General features: G+C 41.9%; 1 protein-coding gene across 6 annotated transcripts in view; it reads left to right on the forward strand.

Annotated features, from left to right (window-relative positions):
* Positions 1 to 26,380, forward strand: part of DYM (dymeclin) — a 228,848-nt gene that overhangs the window by 196,837 nt on the left and 5,631 nt on the right. The window lies entirely within an intron of this gene.

Raw genomic sequence — 26,380 nt, forward strand, 5'->3', positions numbered from 1 at the left:
CTAGCTGGCTGCACTTACTAATGTCTTTCCTACAGTTCCTTATGTCCCTGAGATGGCACGTATTTAGCCACTCAGGCCGAATTACTTCGGGAGAGATTGGTCTAGAGTCCGAGTCCTGAGTACAGGAATAGCCTGAGTAACACCAGAGAAGTTGTTGTATCCAAATACAGCCCTTTGGGTTGTGTCCTTACTACACTTCAATCCTTTGAATACAAACACTGGACCTTTTGCTTTTTCTGTAAGAATTTGTTCTTAAATGCAGATAATTAAAAGCTGTTAAGAGGCTACAGTGATTCCTTCTTGACACAGAGCCATTGCTAAATAAGTTCACAGCTTACAAGCAAATGAGGGGTTTATCTGTTACTTAATGTGCCAGATTGATTTGCATTTGGGCCACAAGTTAAAGAAATGTTGTTTCTGGAATGAAATCCCATTATGTTTAAATTTTCTGCATTAATGATATACAGCATTTAAAATTACATGTTTATATTGCCACTTGAATCAAAGGATCAGAATTTTTTGACGAGTGCTGAGCTCTGTAAGCCCTCACCATGCAGTTGAGTACTTACAGTTTTAAGGATGCTTATAGTGTGAGTTGGAGTGTGACTTACTATAAGCTCTGAAGCTTATAGTGTGACTTGTCCTTCCAAGGATTTGCATTTGGGGACAGGGGCAAAACCAGACACTTTTCACATAATTCTTCTACACTGCCCATTCTACGTACTGAGTTTTGTCATTGTTTTCAAAGTCCTTCTGCTGAGCAGCAGTTTGGCCAGAGCAGGTGAGAGAAGTTGGTGACACTGACCTTGGTATCTGTAATGTCATGCATTAATTTGTGAATGCAAATAACATCCTTTCTTTGAACAGATTAATGATGAGCAGCATGAGATTCCCTCCTGTAGAAATGACCTTGTGAGTCTCCATGCCCTCCATCCTTGCACCTCTCTCCTCAGAGTCTCACGGTTCCTCAGGCTTGCCGCTTCAGCCTCTGAGGTTTTCAGGGGAAGCTATTCTAACGCTCAACAAACTCATAGTAAGATCAGACTAAAGATATAGTTACACAATAACTCTGGCAACTCTGAGGAATTTCAGCAGCTAAATAAAGGAGAAAGCTTTAATCCACATGTCTTTAATGACACTCTCTGGGCATGTCTGGATGGGTGGGAGCAGCCCTACCTGCAGTCTCCTTGCCTGCACAATAGGCTCCTTCGCTGTTCGCATTGCTAAGCTCCCGACTGTGAGCTGCATAGACCAACTAATATTGCCTGCTGAGAAGACATGTTTTCTAACACACACTGACTAGGGCACAGCCAATTCAGAGAAGCAGCTTCTGCACAGGAGTTGGCTTGTGTCTGGCCAGCTTGGACAATGTGTGAAGGAATTACGGGTCTGTGTTATCTGGGTTGACATGATCTACATGTAATTGCAACATGCAAAGCTGTGGAGTTTAATCCTGAGAATTTATAGATCAGCTTTGCGGTTAATTGCTAATTAATTTTCAAGCCATCCTTCCCTTTTGCCATAACATACTGAAGTGTTCTCAAGTACAAGAGACCCTGCAGAGATATTACTCCTACCTCCTAGAAATTACCATCTTCAACTGAAGCACTGTGAGGGAGGTGGCTGAAACACAAATAGGTTATGACTGGGAAGAATGAGGACTGAATCAGTGCTTTTACTCACTCGCTTCCCTGCAGCTCAGACAATGGTGGGTTTTTTTCTTATGTGCAAGTACCTAATGTATGCACAGATAAATATAGTGAATGTTTTCAAGTTGCTTATCTTGGCCTTTGTCAAGGAAGTGAGCATTCAAGAGGCGTTACATGTATTCAGATCTTGAGACTGTTGCTTAGACCATAGTTCAAACGTGAACAAACGTCAACTAAAAATAACAGCACTCAGAGCCACGATCCTGATCTGCATAATGGAGCTTATCAGTTTTGTAGCACACCCTGGTACTCCTGCTCCCTTTCACCGTGGGAAGCAACATTGGGATGCAAAGTGGGCATGTTAGGAGGAGGTCACACACATATATATATAGAGAGAGAGAGAAGACCAACAAATAAATACATGTGTGTACATATATGTATTTGCATATTAGGAAGGATATCCTGTGTTTTCTTAGCAAATAATTATTGGGAAATGGCAGCTCTAACTCAGATTTTCCTTCCAGTCCTGGAGCAATCTGACTGGAGACAAACAATATAATTAACATTATTTTAAGCATATGCTTTTAGCCATGTACTGTGGAAAGCAGGGAAAGTCCAGGCTGAGTAATTAGCCTTTTAGAAGACTTCTGCATAAACAGAGAGATAAAGGGCAGGTGCTGAAATCAAGAGCTGGTTATTTCTTCTTCAGTCTGTGAGAGAAGATAAATGAAGTTAATATGCCTAGGATGGAGGCAGAAGCCACGGCATGGAGATAGAGCTGTCTGCTTCGCAGACGAGCAGCCCACAATCCAGGCTCCCTGTTTTATTGCAGAAGCTTATTAAAGGCAATTTAGAGATCATAGTGATAGGTGAAAATTGGTCTCATTCTTTCTTTATTTTTATTTTTTTTTAAAGTTCTCAGGAACTTTCTTTTCTGCTTTTCTTCCCTTTAGTGAACCATCCCTACTTTCAGGATTAGGAACGTGAGAGAAGTGGGACCGTGTCTGGAGTCAGGCAGTTATCTCAGGATTTCAAGGGGAGTTAGCCAACAGATAACCACTCTTTCACAATAAGTGGGAAAACTTGTTTCAAATACCAGCTAGTGACTAGAAGCTGACATTTGGGTTCATGGAACGATCACACTTGGGAGGCCACATTTAATGCTTTATAAAAGAAAAGTTCCCATTAGCTAAGCCGCTTAAGGGAGAGATTTCATCTTCATCAACGTACACTGAGCTGCTTTTATTTTTCTCCTATTCCTTTTCTCCGTGTGTCAATGAGTATTTTGTCACCAGTGTGCATCCTGTCACACATTCTTTGTGTGTTATACAGACATGCCATTATGCCATCAACTCACACTTCTTTGGCATGGTACAAAATTTAATATTTATTAATGTACGTTCTAGTTTGGGCATTAAAATTTCACAGAATAGTAAAAGAAGCAGGAGTAAAAGCTTTCAGTCTCTCAGCAGAACATGTTCTTTAGGTGTTAAAAGCACTTCTCATAGGTTTCCCCTTTTATTAATGGTGTACTTCCAACTTCCATTTGTTTCATTGGAGAAAGCCCCTAATCATGAAGGCATCAGAGCACAGGGGAAAAGAGTAAATAGTCATTGGAGTGAGGGTGGGAACTGCCTGGCAGATGGACCAGAACAGCTTTGCGTCCCCAGCACATCACCCCACTCCTGAGGAAGCAGCACCGACACCAAAATGTCATAAAAATAACGTAAGTGTTGACTGAGGTGATGGTGAACTCAATGGGGGATGCCAAGCATTAGGTACCTCCAGCTCTGGGAAGAAGGTGGACCCATAAAGTGCATGTGAAGTCCCCAAAACTGATGGAGTCTGAACAGTTTCTTGGTTTGGCTGCTGAGTGCTCTGGGGAAGGGTTACCCTCTTTCTGCAGATGGTCCTTCTAGGAAGGAGGCATCTTCTGTTCAACAGTCACTTGTACCATCACACTGTGCAGAGGGGCAGGACATGGGTAGCACTTGTGCAGCATCCCAGGTTGCAAAGGAAACTAGTGGCATTCTATGTATATGCATCCTACCTAACATGATGTTGATACCAAGAGACCATCCATTGCGCTGTCTTCTATTCAGTTGCTCCTGGTGCTCTGGTTGGGGTTTTTTTCCAGAGTCTTTATGTCCTTAATCCTCAGTGGTTGTTATCTGGCCACAGCAAGATACTGGCTTTGGAATCCAGACCAGTGGTTTTTAATGATCTAAATTAAACCTTGGGGCAGATCTGTAATTCTTAAGCTATGTACAGCTTTCTTGCATTTGTTTTAGTCCTGTAACAGTACCTCGCTACCATGGGTTTCAGATAGAAGACTGCATGATTTAACTGTATGACACTGTAAAGAGGTAGGGGCAGAGGAGTTATGGAGACCAGCAGCTCCTTTCCAGAGCTCTAGGGTGTAGCACTAATCAAGAGAGACAGAAAACTTCCTTAAAAAAGAAATTAATCAAATTCTTCCTGATATATATGTTTTTCTGGCTGAAGGGTCAAAGATCTTATTATAGTGGAAGCTGATTGTGTCTAATACATCCTTAGGTCTGACGCTAGGCAGGCATCTATAGTGCAGGCTTCCTTTCCTGGCCCTCAGCTGCTGTTAACCCTTAACCTGAAGAAGATCGGAGTAGTAAGAGAAGTGTAAGAAACTTTTAAACAAAGTGCTTTTTGGGCTTTTCCAAAACACCAAACATATGCTAAGAAGAATAATATTTATGGATTGTATATTTCCTTCTGACAATTTATACCCTCAATTAAGATGTCAGACTTCCCTGCTTCCGTGAGCTGACCTGTAAGTGATGAACAGTAATTCACATTTCTTTTGAAGGCATTCGTTTTAGAGGTCAGATTCTCAGAGACCTCGGGTAGAGAAGAATATACTCCCCATCCCTTGAGAAACATGATTTTGGGTAATCAAAATTCCAGGAAAAACAATCTTGAAAGTTCTGATGGGCTTTGTGGTCAGAAAATAACTTATCATCGTGAAGCTGTGAGCCGGCAGTCAAAGACATGTCTGCACTCAGCTGACTCTGGCAAATCTTAAAGTGGGATTATAAACCTGTCTGTCTAAACCAGGGCAAACCCTTACGCAGGTGCTCTTCTATTAATGTAAGCCCAGCCACTTAAACTGTTGAGAGTGAGTTGAAACTAAACTGAATGACACCACTTTATAATAAGTATGTCCAAGCAGGAGTTTATATCATCTAAATCTATTTAATTAAATGGTGCAAACTTGTGTGTAGGCAAGATGGAAAGCACGTGAAAAATATTATGGAAAAACTGTGACTATTACAGTGTTTAAGGTTAGATACTTGCTGGCATTCTTAAGTGCATCATCTCAGAATGGAACCAAAACTTCAGGACTGTAGTTCAGAAATAAATGCTGCTGATGCTTTCATACATAAATATGATAATCCACAGAAATGCATCCTTGGTAGGATGTAGGCTGGAGCAGCTGGTTAGAATTTATAGCATGGTAACAAAAGACTTTTGCTTATATGTGCCTGGTTACTTTTTTTTTAACAGTGAAGACGCCAAGGGCCCAAGTAAATTAGCTTTAGCATCTGTGGACTCAGGCTCTGAAATTTGGTGAGTCCTTTTGTTCCATGGTTAAAAGTAGAGTTTGGCAGGTCTTAGAGAGATTTGTTTGTAGCTATGTATAATGCAAATACAGTTGATGAGTTGGATTGAATGCTAACACTTCATTTTCAGAAGCATCTTCAGGTAAGACAAGAGAAATTGGTTAACTTTGAAACTTTAGAGAAAATGAAATAAATTATACTGCAGACCTTTGAAATATAGTTTTGACTGGAAACTAGTGATCCATAGAGCTTCATATTGCTGAACTGTGGACTTCTGAAATGTTGGCATAGTCTGATAGTGTTGGTGAGTCACTTATAAAGCATATTTATTTATTTTTCAAACTTTGCTTTGATATTTTTATGTAAAAAACCAACCAGACCTCTTCCTACAGTTGCCATTTTGGCAGGTGTTTGCATGGATTTTGACTGTCGTTTATGTCAAGATTTGGTTTTTCTTGGAGTGGTGCAAGAGCCCTTTTGCACATAAGGTCTTAGTTACAGCTGAGTATGTATTGTATCTGTTTGAATACTGCCAGCTCTAACAGCAGTGGTGTGTACTGTGGCATTCACAACCTCTCTTTGGCACTCCCAAAGAGAGTCAGCTAACACTGTAACTGATCGCATATTTATACGTTACTGTCAAGGCTATTTGAAAAGGGGATGTGCTCTCCACCTCTCCCCAGTTGTCTGTATGTGAAAATTAGACAGTTTTGCTTTTTTACATTATTTTCGTAGCATTATGGGGAAGGGTCCAAAAACACCCCACCCCTCTCGTGGCTCCAGTAAACTAAATTTTTCAAATGTGAATGCTCTTGAGAACCCAAACATGTTAAGTTTGCTTTTACATAGCAGCTGTCAGTCAATTTGGAATTAAACCCAGCTTTTTAACTTCAGTTTACTTCAGTGGTTATAAATTCTTACATGGGGGTGGAGAAAAATAAACAGTAACTTTTGGCATTGTTGACTAGAACAAGAGGGAAAAAAGAAAAAGCTATTTTATTTTGCTTGTTTGCCTAGCACACAGTTAAAACATATTAATGTTTTTCTGACACCTCCCTATTGAAGAGTAATATAAACACCATTGCAGCATCAGCATAGGAAAGTATGCATTAGCAAACTCTTGAATCTCTGATCTTTAAACTGTTTCTCATGTAATATCAGTTTCTTGCTGTATAGGAGCCAAAATCTCTTTGAACAGAAAATAATAATCATGCTTGCAACTTGGAGAGAGCACTGTATAAAGCTTTAAAGTAAAAAATAAATGGAGAACTTCAACCTTGTTTTTTTCCTAGTTGCTGGAATATTCATTGCTATATCCTGACTCTTCAGAGATCCATAGGAAAACTCCTGCTTTTGCTGGAGAGTTTTGCTGTTGGCTTCAGGATTCTCAAGGTTTTCAAGCCTTATCTTCATGCTCATGAGATCCTACCAGGCATAATGTGAGAAGGACACTGGGCAGGTGCTTAGGACTTTGCAGATGTCATTGTGGGGAGTGTGTGGCTCCTAGTGGCTGGTGTTAATCAAACGAAAGCAGGACTATCCTTCACTATTCTCTGTCCTCTCCTTCATTTTTGTGGCTGCTGTTTTGAAGGAGTCACATTGATGGAGCAATAGTGCAGAAGGTTGAGAAGATGTCCTCTCTTTGATTGAGAAGATTGTCCTGGCTTTGTCTCTCCTATGTTGCTTTAAAGGACTGGGTTTTTTTCTGTTGTATCACTGTAGATGGAAGGAGACCAGCCCCATCACCTATATCTGCAGTAGTTCAGTTGACTACCAAGGAAAGCTGTACATGCATTTGCAGAGCAGTCATGCCCATGGTGGTCAGCAGTCTGGTGAGGATCTCGCACCATGAGGTCTTTGCATTTCTTCCTATGTTGCATGGGAACAGAGCAACAAAAAAGAGTCTGGGAGCTTCTGAGCTTCAACCAATTCGGTTGAAGTGGATTGAAAGAAGCAATTAAAGGAGCGAAGATGGAGGTTAACTGGTGAATAATCAGCTGGAAGGATCTGGGAGTGAGTCTTGGTTACCCACCCCAAATCCACTGAGCTTTTGAAAGCTCTCCTGTTGAAATGGAAAATGGTAGGTTTAGATTGAGCATTAGGAAGTTCATCCCTGTGAGGGTGCTGAGGCGCTGGCACAGGGTGCCCAGAGAAGCTGTGGCTGCCCCATCCCTGGCAGTGTTCAAGGCCAGGTTGGACGCAGGGGCTTGGAGCAAGCTGCTCTAGTGGAAGGGGTCCCTGCCCGTGGCAGGGGTTGGAGCTGGAGGAGCTTTAAGGTCCCTTTAATCCAAACCAGTCTGAGATGCTGTGAAAATGTAAATTATTCCACAAACCATTTCTCTTATACAGGTTATAATTGAAATAACACACTGATGTCTAAATCCCTTCAATGTGCTTTGACTGCTCCTTGTAAAAATAACAAATAAATACTAATATTATAGTGCCTGGTTCTACTTATGTCAACCTGTCTGTGGTATACTATACTCTGCAGTATTATCCTCTATTTTAATACCATGCCGAAGAGATAAAAAAGGAGACTACTTGTTTCCCTGCTCTGCAATGATGTGCAATAGTCAAGGCAGTATTTGCTAAAAGCACAGCAGTAGCCCAAAGGGTAGCAAGGACACTTTCAAATGCAGCAGTATCGTGGAATATCTAAGTGCTCTGAAAGAATTTCATTGCTCTTTTTATTTGGGGTCTAAAGGATGCATTAAATAGCATGAGTATTATGGAAGAAGCAGCAGCAATAAGGCTCCTGGAGTTGGTTTGCTTTAAGTGTCGACCTTGGTGGGTCTGGAGGAAAACCAGTCCGCTGTAGTATCCCTCCAAGGCCGCGTACGTGGTTTGTAAACCTTGGTAGTTAACAGAGAAAACTGTCTTTTTTGATGTTATTAGCTTGTGTTTCTCACAGTCTTGAGCACAATGCATCAGAGATCCCAGCAAATTAATGAGTAGTGTTGTCATGTTAATGGGCAGCCTGAGTCAAGTGAACATCATTTTCCTTGGGAGCAAGAAGGAATTTACCCCAGGCTTTCCAAAGAGCTAGAAGATGCAGTAAAACTGAACTCAGATGCTTTGGTTGAGAACAAGCATATTTCTTTAGCTTTCACAGCTTCCATTTTAGATATATTGTCTTTCTCTGAAATGGTGTTCTGCTTCCCAGTAAGCTCTAGAACCAAAAGAACTTTCCTTCTGTCACCAAAACATCTGGTTGTGTTGTGGTAGCTGATCAGTTACAGACGTCGTTGCTATTATAAGCCTGCAAGCCACTTGAAAAGTTACCCAGGATTTTGGTAATGAAGGGCCTGAAGTTATTATTTGAGCTATATTTTTTCCTTTTATCCTCCCTTCAGGGGTCATCAGACTGGCAATATTTATTTATTTATTTATTACAAGCGCAAACTTCAGACTTCTAAAAGTTCAAATCTCTCTGTGTGTCGGGCTACTTGAATTTCCTGTGAAAATGTTGGAGTTCTGAATCAATTTGTAGTAACATAAAAGCGAACAAACATCCAGGTTACCTCTGCATGGAAAGATGGCACTCACATAGATGAGCAGCGCACAGCTGAGCTGGTGTTGGGGCACATTTGTCATTTTGCAATTAGATCTGAATGTTACTGTTAACATTCAGCACGGCTGTCATCAGTCACTTCTATGAGGTCAACTCTTCAAAAAGTCAATTTAGAGTTTAAAGCTGAGAACAGTTTAAACCTGAGAGCGATGTTCAGCTTTCCAATCAAGGCAGCCTATAGCTCCTATTGAAAATGCCTCCTTTGCAGCCTCACTACTGCCAGAATCTATGTAATAATGAATGATTTATCCTTCTGTATTTGGCTTTTTCCTGTTGGAAGGGCGGGGAAGGGGGGAGACTCTAAGCTCCAGAAAACCAAGTCACTCCTAGCACTTGGCAGTAAAACACATCAACAGTGCAGTCACATCCCAACGCCTGTGCTATACAACCACGCGTTTTCAGCCCGGTTGCTTGAAGCCTAACGCAAGACGTGTGCTGGAGCTGGTTTATTTTTTCAGGGGATCCCGTGTGTTGATGAAGCACTATCACGTTGCAGCTCCAGCTCGAAATGGAGTCTGGCAGCGCCGGTGTTCGGATGGTGCCTTTTGGCTGGGCGGTGATAAGCAAAGAGACAGTCTGGCTCCTTCCAGGAGCCTCTCGGTCATGTCTGAGCTCTCGACAGTTCCCAAAGCCTCTGGCTGACTTTCCCCTGCGGACCGTTCATTTATCAGGAAATGAAATTGGTTACAGGATTTCGCACGTTGCCAAACCTCACTGACGAAACCCGGTTCGTTCCTGCTTTCAGAAGTAGGAAGAACGCGTTAACTCTTTGTGTTTGGTACTTGTTTTTATTGCTTTTGCTGGAAACCAGCCAGGTTCCTTCTGGCTTTGAAAGGTTTCTGGAGATCGCTGACATGCTTTCACGCTGTATGAATGTACTACCAATGCAGCGAACTTGGTAATCTTGCCTGTTACACTTGCTCCTTCACGTCATAGTTGCCACTGCCTTTATACATCTTTTAGGACTATTGAACTATTTTAGGCCAGTTGAATTGTTTTAGGACCGTTTAATTATTTTAAGGTAAGATTGGCCTAACGAGTACAGTATAATCTTGCTTGAAATACGTCATCCAAAGCAGAAGAAGGAAAAGTAAGATTTACTAAAAAGATTACTAGTGCTTTGTGGCTTACAGGGAGGTTTTAAAGCAAGTCATGTAATTTATAGAATCTCAGGCCGAATTGAATAGAAATATAACTTTAATTATGCAGATAGGATGACTGTGAAAAAGCCACATGCAAACAGGGTGCAGTTGTTTCTGAGTATATTGCTGTGTTTGCACATAGTTAGAAACCCAATTGTCTTGCAGCAGCGCAACCACCACTTGTGTTAGATGCTGTTTGGATGTCATTATCTTCCGTTATATATCGAGTTTTCAGCAAACATCAAAAATCAAACACATTTTGAAGAAATCTCGGTGTTTTTCTGAGGCCCTCCAAGCTCCAGGTGATCTGGGTTCATGAGGTAGCACTGATTGTCATCACTTCTGCCTGAGCAAACTCTCAGTATGGCAGATGGTGGAGAGAAATTGGAGATGTATTTTTGTTATGTTTATCGATAGGTACACCAAGTGATTTTGCATTTATCCAGCGGTCAACATCTGCCTCTTAAGACCCTATAATTCTTGTCCCTGAGCAGCTGAGGTAACTGCTGACATTCTCCTGCTGTAATACTGGGTTTATGTGTTTTAAGAGGGGATGGAGAAATGACTGTTAGCAAGTTGTCCGCTGATGGGTGCAGATGGCAGTTTCTGTATCACTCGAATCATCTATTTTGTGCAACGATGTGTTGCAGTGGGAGCATTTCTGTTGTAACATATCAGTATGTTTTAATGCAATCAAAAGTTGTAACCTCCTGCATATGAAATTAATAAGCCCAGAGGTAAAGCCTAGTGCACATATGGTAATTATTATGTCTGGAAGTTGTTGCTGCATTAATTGATAGCAGTAGCAAGTAATACAGACTTACTTAATTTCATTGCTTCTTATATGAAGGTTCTGAAAACAGAATTTTTGCACTTTATCAGAGCTCTTTTTCCTTTTTATTGAGACTGGAACCCTGTGAAAATATTTAGAGCTCTTTTGGCTCATTTAGCTTTGTTGTGGATCATAGAACCCCAGACTGGTTTGTGTTGGAAGGGACCTTAAGGCTCATCCAGCTCCAACCCCTGCCACGGGCAGGGACCCCTTCCACTGGAGCAGCTTGCTCCAAGCCCCTGTGTCCAACCTGGCCTTGAACACTGCCAGGGATGGGGCAGCCACAGCTTCTCTGGGCACCCTGGGCCAGCGCCTCAGCACCCTCACAGGGAAGAGCTTCTGCCTAAGAGCTCAGCTCAGTCTCCCCTCGGGCAGGTTCAAGCCATTCCCCCTTGGCCTGTCCCTACAGGCCCTTGTCCCAAGCCCCTCTCCAGGTTTCCTGCAGCCCCTTTAGGCACTGGAGCTGCTCTAAGGTCTCCCCTTCAGGAGCCTTCTCTTCTCCAGGCTGCCCCAGCCCAGCTCTCTCAGCCTGGCTCCAGAGCAGAGCTGCTCCAGCCCTCGCAGCATCTTCCCGACATCTTTGTCCATAAACAGAAAGTTGCTGAAAACAGCTTGTGTGTGACCTGAGAAGTTGCCACCTAAGTCTCGTCTGCCACTCACTGAGTCTTGGTGCTGCAGGATCAGTGTGTGGCTGATGCTAGTGAAGGGAACCCATCCACAGCTTCCATCCTGCAAGGCTAAGCCACTGCAAGAAGAAGGTAGTCATGATTTGGCCTCATTGTTGACCTGAGACGCATAAAAATCAGACACTTTCAAAACTGTGTCTACCAATGAATTTAACTTAAAAATATTATAAATTTAGCATTACTTGCTTTTTTAAAAAAAATTGTTGTTTAGTAGTGTAAATATGATTTTCCTTTAAAAACGCAGACATTTTAAAATAGTGTACATAGATGCTACTGAGAATCTCAGAACTTTGGTATTTCTATCACAAACCAGGGAAGCCAGAAGATTTCTAAGGGCTCCCTCATGTCTGTTGATGAGGAACTGTTGATATCAAGGCCGAAGTGGCACTAACACTAAATTCCACATTTGCTTTATATGTTGAACAATCAGTGAACTTGTCATGGTCCCAAAAAGACCATTTCTGTCATCAGGGGAAGCTCCAAACACTTTAATCCAGTTTCAACACTTGCTTAAGTTCATTATTTTCTTTAGTACTCACAAGAGCGATGACTGTCTGAAAATGGGCTAATTTGGAGTAATTGGGAATAACGATTAAATTGTATAAATGCAAATATAATACAGGGAAACTTTATGTGTAAGGTTTTCAGAAGTACTGGCAAGGGTTTCGTTGGCTTCAGAATTATAATGGCAGTTGTGGTTTTAAAATCTAATATTTTATGTGGTTTTATTATCTCCTTTACATCTTATTCATAGTTTGATCACAGTTCTCTAGGAAAGAGAATCCCCTATGGGGTTTTTTTACCTTGCTGTAATCCAGAGAAGCAAATTTCACCTTCCAGAGATGAAGTAAAGCAGCAAGAGCTGTGTATTGCACAAGAAAAGGTAGCTTGGGAGGGTGGTGCCTTGGGTGAGTGACTCGAGTAACAGTGATTCTGCAGTTCAGGAATGAGGTGCATTGGCCAAGATGAGGATGAAGGGTGGGCTAGCTCAGGACACTCCTATTCCCAAGCTGTCATCCACATGGAGACTAATGTTTACATGGAGGCTTAATGTCTGTCCCCTCCACCCCTGAAAACTCTTCCAGTTACCTTCTGGAAGCCTCATTCTGGATTCAGTCACTTCATTCCAGAGTAATTGCTTGCTTCACAAAGCTGAACAATTACACTGGAATGAAATCACCTTATTCTGGAGTTACCATGACCGCTTCAGAAGAGCGATTCAATAGTATTGCTATGCAGGTCAGTGTTTCACAGAAACTTGGACAGTTTGGGTTCTTCAAAACCACAGTTTTGAGAATCAACAGAAATGTTCAGATGACAAGATCATGTCTGCCCAGCCAGGAGACAGGTACTAGGTAATAACAATTTAATTGTATAAATGCAAATATAATAATATTGTATTAATACAGTAATATATATTATTAGTGATTCTAATTCTTCAAGAAAAATGTAAAAGGGAAAATAAACCCTTCTAGGAGCAGGGTGATGAGCAGTGCAGGAGTTATGCTGTTCCACAGGGCTTCTGTCCTGCATTGTCTTCACTTTGCTATTGACTGAGCTTAGTCCCTTCACTGCTACGCAGTGAACTGAACTCTTTAACTGCTGTTACAGCCCCGTACCCAGCCGACCTGATTAATGTCTCAGCCTTGCCTGTGGCAGCTTGTGGATTGTAATTAACTGCTTCCCATTAAGACAACAGATGAGGTTTCATGCAGTTACATGCAGAGGCTTTAGAAGATGGAATAGTGTCCTGTAACAACAGTTATTAAAGGGGTGCTTTTTTCCTTTCCGACCCAGGATTAGGCCATCAGGAAACTATCGATGTTGTAAAGTTAAGAATTCCTTTGAACCTGAGCAGGAGCAGAGCTGGGGTCTGGGCAGAGCAGGAGAAGGTGGAGGGCTGGTTATCAGGGGATTTAAATGCATCATGTGGTCAGGTAATAACAATAAAATTGTTTATTCGTGTTTGTGATTAAAGTTCATAACAAAAAAACAAAGTAAAATGGGGTAAAAGAGCTGTTCGACAAGTAGCCTGGGAAAGAGCAGCACTGAATTGGCTGCTCAGCGTTTGCTAAGGGTTTAGTTAGCATCCTTTTGCCTCCAGGGATAAAAAATAGGAAGGGAGTGTGAATGACAGTATAACAAACAATAATGAAGACGCAGCAGTGCACTCTCATGGGGGCTGGTTACCTCCTAACTAACAGCATTTGCCTTTTGTTTTGATGATCTTCTTCCTTGGATCAGAAGAGTCTGGTTGTGCTCTGCTGGTGACACAGCGTGAGAGGGGCCCTTCAGCATCTTCATTTCATGGCCAGTGAAAGATGCTCCAGGCAGACAGAGGCTGTTTTGCAGCAGTGTGCAGGACTCATCACTGTTAGGAATTTGTTTTGGAGGAGCAGAAAGGTGGTTACGTGGTGGCATCTTCCTACTGTCACCCAGGATGAGGAATGTTTTCCTTACTGCTGCTCTCCAGATGGCAGAGCATCCTTGCACAAGGCATTGCCAATAGTGATAAATGGAGGGCCTGATGTTAGGTTCTCTGCAAACTCTGTGGAAGGGAAGGGTCAGGAGATGACATACAACCTCCAGTCATTAAAAGGAGCATGGGTTGCCAAAAGAGATCAATCAGATACTGCTTTATGCACAACTGAAGTCTGGTCTTGGCCTCTCATTGCACTGTGAAACACCCAGTGAGACTGGAGGTGAGTAGCAACAGCATCTGTTTTTCCCATGTGAGCTTTTGAGATGCTGAATTGCCCATCAGTGCATCTACTTTGATTTAATTGTGCTGTTAAAAAATAAAAGACATATTCTCCAAGTTTAATTTTTCTGTGGCACATAGAAAGATAGGGTCATTCCTTCACTTTATTGGAAGGGAGGGCACCTGTTGGGACTGAGCCAAAGAATTTAAACTTTACACACATTCTAACAGGAATCCGTCTATCTCTGTGTATCTGGTTGGTTGTCACCAGCTACATGAAACTGGTTGCTTTCACTGCTTTAAGGAAGCTACTACAAGAAAGACATATAAAATATAAGGCAGGAAGAAAGCACTGGAGAAATGAGAGGATGGGAAAGCAGCGTGAGACTTTCCAAGTCTCTCCCCATAGTAACAGATCTCTGACACTGGTAAACAACGTTTTGCGTGTGTACGTTTCTCAGAGCTACTGCCATTCTGCTAACCGCTTGCCTGCCACATCATTTGAACTCTGTTAACCTTCAGGGATGATCCCATTTGTTTGAAAGAGAGCACAGAGGAGCTTCCCTGCCCAGAGCTGCAGAGCTTCGCTGGCTCCGCAGCAGCTCGGCAGGAGCCCAGCGCTCATGAGCAGCCCATAACTCCCCATCCAGTACATCTTACAGCAGGGCTGCAAGCCAGAGCCCATCCCCTGTTAACTTCAGAGCTATACATTTGCTCGAGCTAAGTAACATTTCCCAAGCTTTCCTCCTCCATACCCTAGAAAGCCACCCCATCCTTTTTATTACGTTTTTGGCTGTGACTAAATCTGCTTTGCATGTGTTGTGCAGCCTCCCCTTACTTAGTTGCATGTGTTGGGAGTCTAATGAAAAGTCCAGTGCCAAATGCACTGCATGTGCATGACGTGTTGTTTCCAAATTATCTTGCAACTTTGGGCAAAGTAAAATTACACTGAAATGCTCTTGACTTTATTTTTTTCTTCTCCTCTGTTGAGAGCTATTTCTAACCCTTGTGTTCATTTTTTACTGCAAGGTCTCGGAATACGCAGGGTAGCTGAAAAGGGAAAAAAGTTGCATTTAAAATTAATTTATTACTTTTTTTGATTAAAAAAAACCCCTACATTTTTTCCTACTTCATTTAAAAAAAAGCCTATTTTAAAAAAAATATAAAATAATGTGGCAGAGCCAAGCAGTTTTATCCCAGAAGGCGCAAGATTTCGTGAGTTACGAACAACTGAATACAAGATAAAGGGAGGGAAAAAAATCATGTAACCAGCTTCCAATTATACTGGCCCAATTGCTCTTCCGCTTTAAAGGTTTAGCTGTCTTTTCAGAATTAGTCTTTTAAATTAAGTTTCCATAATGTGGCAGATTGAGAAAAAAACAGTCCTTGGAAGATTTCTGCCCCAGTTGACAGATGAACTAGATAATGGAGTATAATCTTTTCCATTTTCATGATCTGACACATTTTCACTTCTGTGTGTATGTTTAAATCAATGAATCAAAATAAATTTGAGTACAGAATATAAATCCCAGGCAAAATTACAGCTTTCATTGCAGCATTGGGTTAAACGTAAACAGCATGAATGTTATAGATATCTTTTAATTAAATGCATAAATCAGAGAAATGTCTTGAATGTTTACAGCAACTACACCAAGAAGTGAGAATGAGGAAGAAATGTACTTTGTCAGCTGATGGCTGCCTCAACTGCATTCCCATACTGAGTTTAATTTTGTCACAACCTTTGGTACAAGTTGCAGTGCTTCTCTCCAGTTGATTTACAGGCTGTTTGTTCCTGCTGAGGATGATTAGTGATGTAGATGGCTTTTTCCTGGCCAAGCAGGGGAATTCTCACGTATATCAGCATCACTGCTGTTAGGATTTAGAGGGCAGCTGGTTTAGGTCACCATGCCTTTCCTGTAGCTGTGCTTGTTATGAAGGATCAGATGATTGCATTGAATCTTGAATCCATGTGGGTTTAGGCTGGGTTTATGGTTCCTAAGGTTGTAACGCTCAACCCATCTGTTGAGCTTACAAACTCTACTATCTTCTTTCCAGCTTTCCTCCTAGCACTTAATGACTAGTACTCTAGGTAGGTGACAAGTGTTTCCAACCACTGTGTGCTCTTAGGGCATGGAAGATGAGGAAAACCAGGGAGTCCTGCAGGACATACATTGCATTTGCTCCCTTCATGCTAGCTAGGTAATTTGTACTAGTTCTTCGTTACAAAATGTGATTAATCTATGGGAGAGCAATCAAACTGTGGCTCATGAGCTAAGTTCAGCTTGAGGACAGACAGTATGGCAGTGGGGTGAGATGTTCCCAGCTTGATAATGCTGCAGCATCATCCCACAGCTCCAGGAGGAAGGTTTCCCTTCGTTTGTGCTGTGTGTTAAGTATCAAAAACCCCAGGAAGGATTGTGTTTTGCAGATAGGAAACCAGAGACTTATATCAGATAGCTTATGAAGGAAGGTCTGCTAGATGGCAGCTCCAAAACAGAGCAGGAAATGTTGTATCTATGGAGTAAAGTGGGAGAAGAGCACAGCCCTTAAATTTAGGTGTTGTCTTTAATTGAGACCTGTGAGATTCAAGTGGTGCCTATAGCTCTGAGATCGGAGTCAGACAGCAAAGCTTAATTTGAATTCCTTGTGCTTATCTATCCTATCAGGTTTTGCCAGGCTCCATTCTCCTGTGCTAAGACCAGCAAAGACTGATTGTTGCTACCAGGGTAAACAACCTTGATCTGAATGCACAGGCAGGGAGGGGGCAGATATGTTCAATAACTAAGGGATATAATAGCATTAATGAATAAATTGCTTCTAAAATTCCTCTTCCTGAAGTGGGGAGCTTTATAGGACAGTTTAATTTCATGTCTGAAAGACAGTCTTTAGAAGTATAGGTGGTTTAATGCAGTTAAGGTTAGTAAAGGCAAACAGATCTGGAAGTACTGCATCTAAAGCTTAGTAAAATGGAGAACACAAGTAATTTTCATGTATTATTGAAAGAGCAGCTCACTTGAGGCCCTTTTTCTGATTGAGGTGATTGTTTGCATTAGAAAAAAAGCAGTTTCACTGTAGGAGAGTGCTGCTTTTTAAACCTGTGGGTTCAAGGAGGACATCAGGCATACAGATTGCTTTTTGAACGCAGTCAGCTCTTGATTCCCCATACTTAGCCAGCTAAAGAGATGCAATTGTCCAGCATCCAGACTCGTAAAAATGTTCTCCACCGTGTAGGAATCCTTGTCTTATTCATTAGTAGCTATCCCTTTCTCCCTCCTACACGCTGTTTGCCTCTATCATGATAAAGGCTTGTTTCCAGTAGCTAATATGAACATGCCTATTGCAACCATCCTGTCCTTCATCACTAGAATATAGAATATTGAATATAGAATATAGAATGTCAAATATAGGACAGAATGAACAACCTAAATATCCATTTAAAAGAAGGCACCATGGTCATACGTTGAGTTCAGCTTAAACTCCCCTGGCTTGGGTCTGTCTTTACAGAACAGTCAGCATTAGAGTGAATTAAAACAAAGCAATAAAAAAGAGCTGTGAAGTCCATATCTGCAAAAGAGAGAGTGTAAACCTCCACATTTGGCACTGACTCCTCATCTCAGGAACCAAGCAGAGATAAGGCTGCAGTTTGGCACCGCGTGCTACGGCTGGAGAGGTTTTACTGTCATTCCACGTTTCACTCCTCAAGACAAATAAATTGGATTTCCTGCATTGTAGCAGGGCAACGCTGCTCATCTCACGGCACGATTTGTCTGTTTGCTGAGGCCTGAAATACTTAAGAAGGGAGTATGTCCGTCAGGGTGTACATTTTCCAGTTTGGGGAGATTAGGGAGCCAAAGGTCTGCAGTCTCAATAGGGGTGTTAGTCAGCATGTCCTGGACCTCAGTCAGATAAGGGTCCACTTCCTAGGCTGCCCTGATCTGAGAGTTAACAGTTGGTGACAGCGAGTCTGTCTCTGCTCTAAAGTCATTGTTATCATTTTTGTGTGATATTTACAGGCCTGGCTCCCTCAGATTAAAAAGTACAAAATCAAAAGGAGGTCTTCCTCCACGGGCGCTCGGGGAGGGGGGAAGGATGTTTGGGCTTGGCGTGCCGCCCCGCCGCCGTGCTGGGTGGGAGGGACTGGAGGAGGATGTCTGCTGGGGCTTCGTCTTTGTGGCTGCTGTTATGTGAAAGTCAAACCTCGTCAAAGGAGCTGCGAGGAAACGTGTTGTAAACGTCTTGTAAATGCCGGCCTCCACGAGGCAAATTGAAGGTGTTAAACCCAGCAGGGAATGAGGTCTCCTTTCCCTGCTTGATGCACAAAGCCAGAGCCTAGGCAGTGTTTTGGGACCCCTGTACAGTGATAACGGAGAGGAGCTTTGTCCCAGTTGTCCAAAGGAATGTTCTTTTTGGCTTGGTGGGATGTTTTGGATGCTGCTGCAGAGTTGCACCAATTTCCAGTGAAAGCATGTCTGGGACCTCGTCACTGGAAAAATATGCAAACTGAATCACTCAGCTCTTCTCCTGCCACCTTTGTGTTAGGAGAGTATGTTCTATGCAACTAAATGGGAAAACAAACTGTAGTAACTCTGAAATTTGGGTGAAAGAAACCAGCAGGTGAAAACAGTATTTTGATTTCTCGATGCTCTGCATTTGTGCTTCAATGGGATCATCCCAAGACTGTTTTAGGACAGCAGAGAGGGCTCATATAGGTAGTTTCCCAAAGGAAAAATCCTTTAACTATGGAGATCAGCTCTAGAGACCTTGTGGTGGTCACCAGCTCCACCAGCAAGCACAATGTGGGGCTCAGCCTGTAAAGATGGGTGGTGAAATCTCCACTTCCTTTCCCAGGTGAGAGAAGACAAATCTAACCCTGGGCATGACAATTGCTATGAAAAAGTGAGAAAATCGTAGTCTTTACATGTTTCTGGGTCACAATACGTGCATTATGCAGACAGTGTTCCTGAGGCGAGTCGCTCCTGCTTGCTTCACTGCCTTACCTAAAAACGTGGATCATGGTCTTACAGTTTAATGGGTTTCCTTCATTGCCACGCTTGTAGCAAACACCCTGTGCTTATTTTGCATTGCTGATGGCACGGTACGCATCATGGCAAGACTTTTACTGGCACAAGTGCTGGGGGTTTTGTGGGAGTAGAAGAAGTCAGGTAGCAGTGATAGGTTTATCTGGGGTTTTACTTTAGGACGATGCGGTGGTACGTTAGCCTAGGTAGGGTAATCATCGGTGATGTTATCTGGAGTACGAAGCCTTCCACAATAAACAGCATTCCTCGTATTTTAGACTAGTCTGCTGTCAAAATCAAAACAGTCTGCTGTGACTTAAACAGTAGCAGTCACTGCTAGAAATTAAAAATATATAGCTGGCTCTTAGATTTGTGTAGATTCACCACGTCTCTGAGTATATAGCTACGTATTTTAGTATACATTCATTATTCAGCAGGATTATTTGCTCCAACCCTTCCGTTGTTCATAGGCTTAAGAAGCCCTTTAAGACTTTTGAGGTGAGGTTTTCTTTGCTGTTAAAGTTCAATAAATTATGTCAGATTAAAAGGGTGCAACTCACTTTTCAGAAAATAATTGGCAGATAGTTTTCTCTGATGTGACAACTGGAATAGTGGTTGTCATTTATAGCATTGGTTTGGGGTTTTATAGAAAGGTTGATGAAGGGAACACATCTGTAACTTTTATCCAGTTGGAGCAGGCTTCGTAGCCCAGGCACATGAAAGCTGAACCGTAAAAAGCCCTGTTTGTTTTGTCTAAGGGTTTCCCTATTGACCAGGTGATGGTGCAGCTCTGAAGGCACCATGAGCTTTCTTTGAAAGGACCAAACACCTCAGCTTCTTGCTGATCTGCTGGTGGACTGCATAGCTGATCTTCCTTTGCCTCCTCTTGTTTGCTAAACTTAGGATGTATTTTGTCTGCCTTGATTGTCAGAGTGATCCAAACAGTGCACATATGGATTTTGGACAACTTAAGTTTTTGCCCAGTTTGAGACCTTCAAAGAGTTTATTCCCCCTTCCTTTGATTTACACAACATGTAAAAGTAAGTAAGAGGTTTCCAACTGAGTCATTAAAGCCAATTTCTTCGTTGAAAGTTTACATTTTGCATACTTGAGAAGTGGCAGATTTTCAACTGTCTCATTCATAAAATTCTGGAAACAAAATTCAGCCTTGAATCTGCTTTGTCTCTGGGAAGAATGGTATTCTGTGGTTTGGAAAGCCTTTATAAGTTCGCAGGGCTTAATTCTGAGACTTAGGAAATTCCTGGATGCCCAAGCCCTTCTTTGAGAGTACTGCTAAAGCATCATTGTCTTAACTGTGAGTTGTAGCAGAGTAAAGTATACAAAGTCTCCTCCAAATCTTGTAGTTTTTTTCATAGCAGCTATACAAACTTCTGTATGAAGTCAAATGAGTGATTTCTAAATGCAGTCCAATTTTAACAAAAATGTTTGCTTCAGACATGCTGATGTTCACGTCTGTGTAAAGCTTTGCACATTATTCTAGAGAAGGACGGGTTGAGAGCTGAAACACAGGAAGCCAGGGCTTAAGTTCATTTGCATCTTCCTCAGCACTGGTAAAAATAGGGTCTGCTGTTATGAAATGTGCATTTGCTGCAAATCCCACAGTAAGAAGACTTATGCATCCACTTCATATCATTAAAAGTTTTCTGAGTTGATAGGTCTGTCCCCATTTGTGCAGTGGCATCCCTTAATGCCAGTGGGAAATGTCCAGGGATTATTCTGGTTTTCAGGCTTTAATTCCCTAAATTCAAAAGCACACAAAGGATTTTACTTACTTATCTGAGTGGTCAGTGTGTGTGTACATAACAGGATCATGAATGCTCAAGCGAGGTCAGGCACCAGCACTGTTTTTGTGAACTGAACCAGTGCCTTTCTTCATTCTACACATTTAAATCTTTTCTTGGTTAGTTTTATTTCAATTTTAAAAACATTCCTCATTTTTACCTGTCATTATTTTGAGGCTGTTCATTTTTTGCTCAGATCCCACACCTATGTTGTTTCTTCTCAAAGGCCTCTGTATTTTCAAAGATCTATTACTGTTTCGTGTTAAGTCCTGAAGTGGATGAAAGTTCTGGTTTTTTGTTGATGGTACCTCATCTACACGTCATGCCTTCATACCCAAGCTTAAAGCATAATTGCATCAGTCTCTAGTCCCTTTTTTCTTACTATTTGGCAAAGCCAGCATATACTATATTTTCTACAGTGTTCTGAACATCCCTGTAATGTTCCTGTTGCAGTTTCCTGTCTCTCTCTGGTCTGGCGGCAAGTCACAGCTTGGGCTCTCAAATTGAAAATGCTCTGAAATTATGTGTATCCATCTAGACAACATCGTATACCGAACATTCCTGGCATGGCAAGCAAATAGTAATGATAACTGTAAATCCTTGGATTGTGACTCTGTGTGTGTAATGCATGCAGTGTTGTGTAGAGGCTAATGATGCTTATCAGTGCATAATATGTGAGTTCTGCTTTAGTCTTCAATCATCTTAATCTTTTCTTCCCATTCTGAAATTTCTCCACGTAGACACAGCACCCCTGAAGCTGAGCAGGGATCCCGTTGTTTCCTCAAAGTAACTGCTTTAAGGTATTTTCTCTGGATCAGCTCTTCAGATGTCACGTTTTCAGCCAGGTTTGCTGAAGAAGCTGCTGACCAGGGGTCCAATTTATCTACTGTGCTGTCTGGAAGTAGCCCAGAGTCAGATGTTTCTGAGGTGGACCCAGGGCAGCCCGGAGTGGGTACCTGACTTCATCCTGAGCTCTAATTTGTACCTTTATACAGTGCTTTTGGAATTTGTACAGATTAACAACTCGGTATGAAGACAAAAATAATTTCTACTGGTGCTTATCAGCAGTGATTTCCTAGCTGTAAGGCAAAGAAACAAGAGCTTGGGTACATGCATCCCAGACTCTTGGAAGGACTTTAAAGCTGTGTTTGCCAGTCTGTCCCAGAAAGAAATGCAGTCCTTTTAGCAATGTGGTACTCCACAAAGCTTTGCACCATGGCATGGTTGCTGCAGACATTTCACTTCTTTAAATCATTGTGCTTCGCTAACACACACCTAGCCACCACTGTTTGGTTGCTTTTCACACAACTGACCTGGCTTCTCAGTACTCTGTAAAAAGCAGTTGTAATTGCTGAACTCTGACCAGAGGCATGTCTGCTTCTCTGGTGGTCGTTCACATCTAACAGTGCAAGTTCACTCCCTGTGCATTCATTTTCCCACAGCTGTGGTTGCACAAACCTTTACTCTCGGGGACCTGAAAACAGAAATCACGTATCAGTGATCCTAACTTGCTAAAACTATTGTGTCTCTACAGATAAACTTCCCTGCCTTTGTAGTCCAGGAAGATTGTATCCCACTGGATGAGTTTGAGTTATCTGGCTTATTGAATTTTACTCCCTGGAAAAACATTGTTCCCTACTACAGCTCATGTGATTGCTCAGATGGGGATGTTTAGCTCAGTCATAGATTGTTTTGAACCTTTTCTTATCACCTTGAGTTTTCTATTTCTTTTTCAAAGCCTCCTGACACGCTCCAAGCCTCTGTTTTCTTCTCTGTCTTTAAATTTGCACCTATTCCTTACGCAGACCTCTGAACACGCTGCTCATGCTTAGTCTAGCAGGTTTCCTGTTTGCTTCCTTCATCTCCCCACCATCGTCTTCTGGGCTATCTGTGTTTCAAGCCTCAGATGGAGATAAAGATGGTATCAGGCAGGTGCAGTGTAGCCAATACAGATACTTCACCAAAGCCACAGAAACTATCTGGCTGAAGTAGCACAGTAGACACAAACAGAACCAGGGGAAGATGAAACGGCATTATCTCCCCAGAACAATTAAATAACTGCAAAAATTCAGTCTGTCGGTATCTTAGAACATGTACTGACAAATTTTCTTCTGAAATTTTCCTCTATAAAACCACTTAAGTGCTTATATTTGCATAAAAATTGAATATATAAATGTTTACATGTGTACTTGAATATCTGTACCGTGAACAGTGTGCTAGGCATGACCGTTGAGTTGTTTTCATTAATTTAACTCTGATTTTGGGGTGGCATTGTGGATTTTGCAGGCAGTTAGAAATGTTATTTCTCGGCTCAAACTCTTTACCTGGTGCAAGGCAGGTTGTAGGACTAACTTTGCAGGGGTAAATTTTTGCTGTGGTTTCTATAATAAAGACTTGGTAGTGTGTTGAATTTGAGCCACTTTGGGTTTTTTTCAGTTTGCCAGTTGGTTTTTTGCTATTATTATTTTGCTAGCAAGGTCCAATCCTGCAGATGCTCCACAGGCAGTACTATTATATTTAGCTGAATCGATATGAAACATGTAATTTGCCAGCATGTCATTAGGTTACCAAGCACGACTCATGCTAAGCTTTTTCAAACACACGCAAATCCTGTTTTCCAAAAGACTTTGAACCTTCAGATAGGTGGAAGGTTAATGGGAATTAAGACTCTCAGGTGAGTTCAGACTCCTTTGGAAATGGTCCTTTTCTCCTAAACCAATCATGTGCTTTTGAAAATCATAGAATCACAGAATGGTTTGGGTTAGAAGGGACCTTAAAGCTCATTCAGCTTCAACCTCCTGCCATGGGCAGGGACACCTTCCTCTAGAGTAGATTGCTCCAAGCCTCATCCAACCTGGCCTTGAACACTGCCAGGGATGGGGCAGCCACAGCTTCTCTGGCCAACAAAAATTAGTGACTTGCTTTGGATTGTTTCAGAAACCAGTGTTTCTAAGGGAGGTCTCAAGGAAAAGATTGTTATCCAGTTCTATGTTAAAGCAATTCTTTGACTTCTTTCCTTTCCACAGTGACTGTTTTTTGATGAGGGCTGCTTTTCATCCAGTTAAGCATCTACATAAGTGAAGAAGCAAAGACATAGCTCTGCTCCATCAATCTTAAAGCAGCTCCATCTGCCCTTGCTTATGTTATCTGAGTGGAGATCATCCACTGACATGACACTGCAGCCGAACAGCAGCTCTGATGGCTCATTTGTGAAGGGAAGGGGACTTTCTTTATTTAATGTATGCCTCAAGTGCCCCTGAGTTGGCTGGAGCCGTGCCAGGTGCTGTTGGCTGGCTGTGATGCTATCTTCCTAATCGTTAACTGCAAAAACAACAACAAAAAAAGCCCCAATGTTGTTGGACTCCTGCGGTAGGGGAGTTACTGCAGTTCAGTTCTGCATCTGTTCATCGGACTTCCTGTGGTTTTTCATCGAATCATATGATTGACAGCGCAGACAGTCTGCAAAGTTCTTGGTCTGTCTAGTTTATACCCTCGTCCCAACCACTAAATCTTGACTTCTGCTTTGTCTGGCAGAAGAAAACAAGACAGGGTGCTGTGGTAGGTTGATTCACCAGAGCTGGTAAGTGGTTTCTGTATTTAAATCGTGCAGTTCACATCCTCGTGTTAACTCCAGCTCTCAGGTTCTTGGGTTGGTTTGTTTTAAACTAGCTGGGGTTGTTTCTCCTCTGGTAGTAACTGGGATAAATGCAAATAATGGCTCCACTGGACCCATTTACTTCAGGGTAATGAGTTTAAAAACTTAAATAGCAAAGCGAATGGGTAACAAAGTGTTTTTACATCTTTCAACACCGTCCAGCTGAACGAATGGGGATGTGAAGGAAAAACAGGGATAATATACCCCATGCCAAGACTTTTCCTCTGTTATTAAGTCTTATCATTTAAGATGCCTTAGAGTGGTCCCTCTTTTAGCAAATGCTAAGAATCAGATTCATTTGAGTGTCACCAGCTAGGGAGCAAGTGTCTTTCTAGGATTAAGTTGGGCACAAGAGCAATAATGCGGAAGAAAGGGGGTTTCTACATTGCTGCAATGCTATGGAATTCCACTTTGGGAATTTCAACCATGATAAAACTCTCTCCAGTGCTGGCTGGGAGTGCCCCAAGACTCCTGTGACCTGGTTGCTTTACAGCTCTCCTGAAACATTCATTCGGTGTCATCTCCTGTCTGTCTGCAGCACATGGTGACAGCTCTGACCACTCATTTGGAAGCAGTACATGCAGGAGATAAATAGCACAGAGCTGAATTTAAACATTCCTTAAACTCCCACCCATCAAAAATCTTACAGCTTTATGGCATCAGTCAAGCTTTTTATGTGATGTTTAACCCCTGCTGTTATAAATTGCTTTAAAGTCAGTCTGGTAAGTCAGAACCTCATTGAGGTGACTTAAATTTCATGATTTTTGAATGTTAACAAATTCTGGTTACAGTGAACACCGGAAGAGTGAGACAGTATGGGTAGTGTTTTATCTTTACAGCGGATGACTGCCACGCTGGTAGATGTTGTAAGGTGCAGTTCTCTCCATGCTGAGCCTATAGGATTTCTCATTTTTAATAAATGAGAAGACATGACCACCACACAGCCATGGATCACTGCAATCACCTAAAGAAGCTGGGTTTGAATTACTGACCTGGAATTCAAATTCCCTGTGTCTCGTTAGCAATGCACTGAGCTATTCTGGGCCCACTATTCAGGTGGACCATCAACTGTCCATCACTTCTGCCGTTACTTATGTTCGTCCTATAAAGATACACTTGAAATTGTGTGTATGTAATCGCATCGTGTATTATACCTCTCCTTAAAAATCTTGTCTACATTCCTTGTCTACATTCCAAGATAAACGTGCAGACTGCTCAAGGCATATGTTGAGTGTGAGAGAGTCCAGGCTGATTGCAGTAAATTATAGTCTTTAATCTGAAATTGATTATTAAATTGCTAAGGTACGATCACAATAGATGGCAACATTGATCAGTCTGAAGAAAGGCTTGATAATAAAATCAATGCAGGACTGTTACTGCCTGAAAATATGAATGCTATCTGATTTATTTTATGCTGTCCTTTCAGCTGAGAGATAATGGGATAGTAAGAGCTGAGCATCTCAGATGTAGCTATTGGAATTTCTAATGCAGTCTTACCTGCTGTTTTAAAGCTAAAGATGTTTGTTAAGCTGCTTGAGAGCCCAGAATGGTCCCAGACTTCTGCTGTAAGCGCTTGCAGAACCAGCAGCTATAATCTGTGACCTTGAAGGTGAAAAATAGTTGTGTGTTTCATTCAACTCCAATGAGCATCTTTAATCACTTTTTTTCCTCCTTCCCTCCCAGAAGGACTACTACAGGCTGCAGTATTGGCGTGCAGCCACCTTTGGG

Source organism: Psittacula echo (assembly GCF_963264785.1).
Source record: "Psittacula echo genome assembly, chromosome: Z".
NCBI lineage: Eukaryota > Metazoa > Chordata > Aves > Psittaciformes > Psittacidae > Psittacula > Psittacula echo.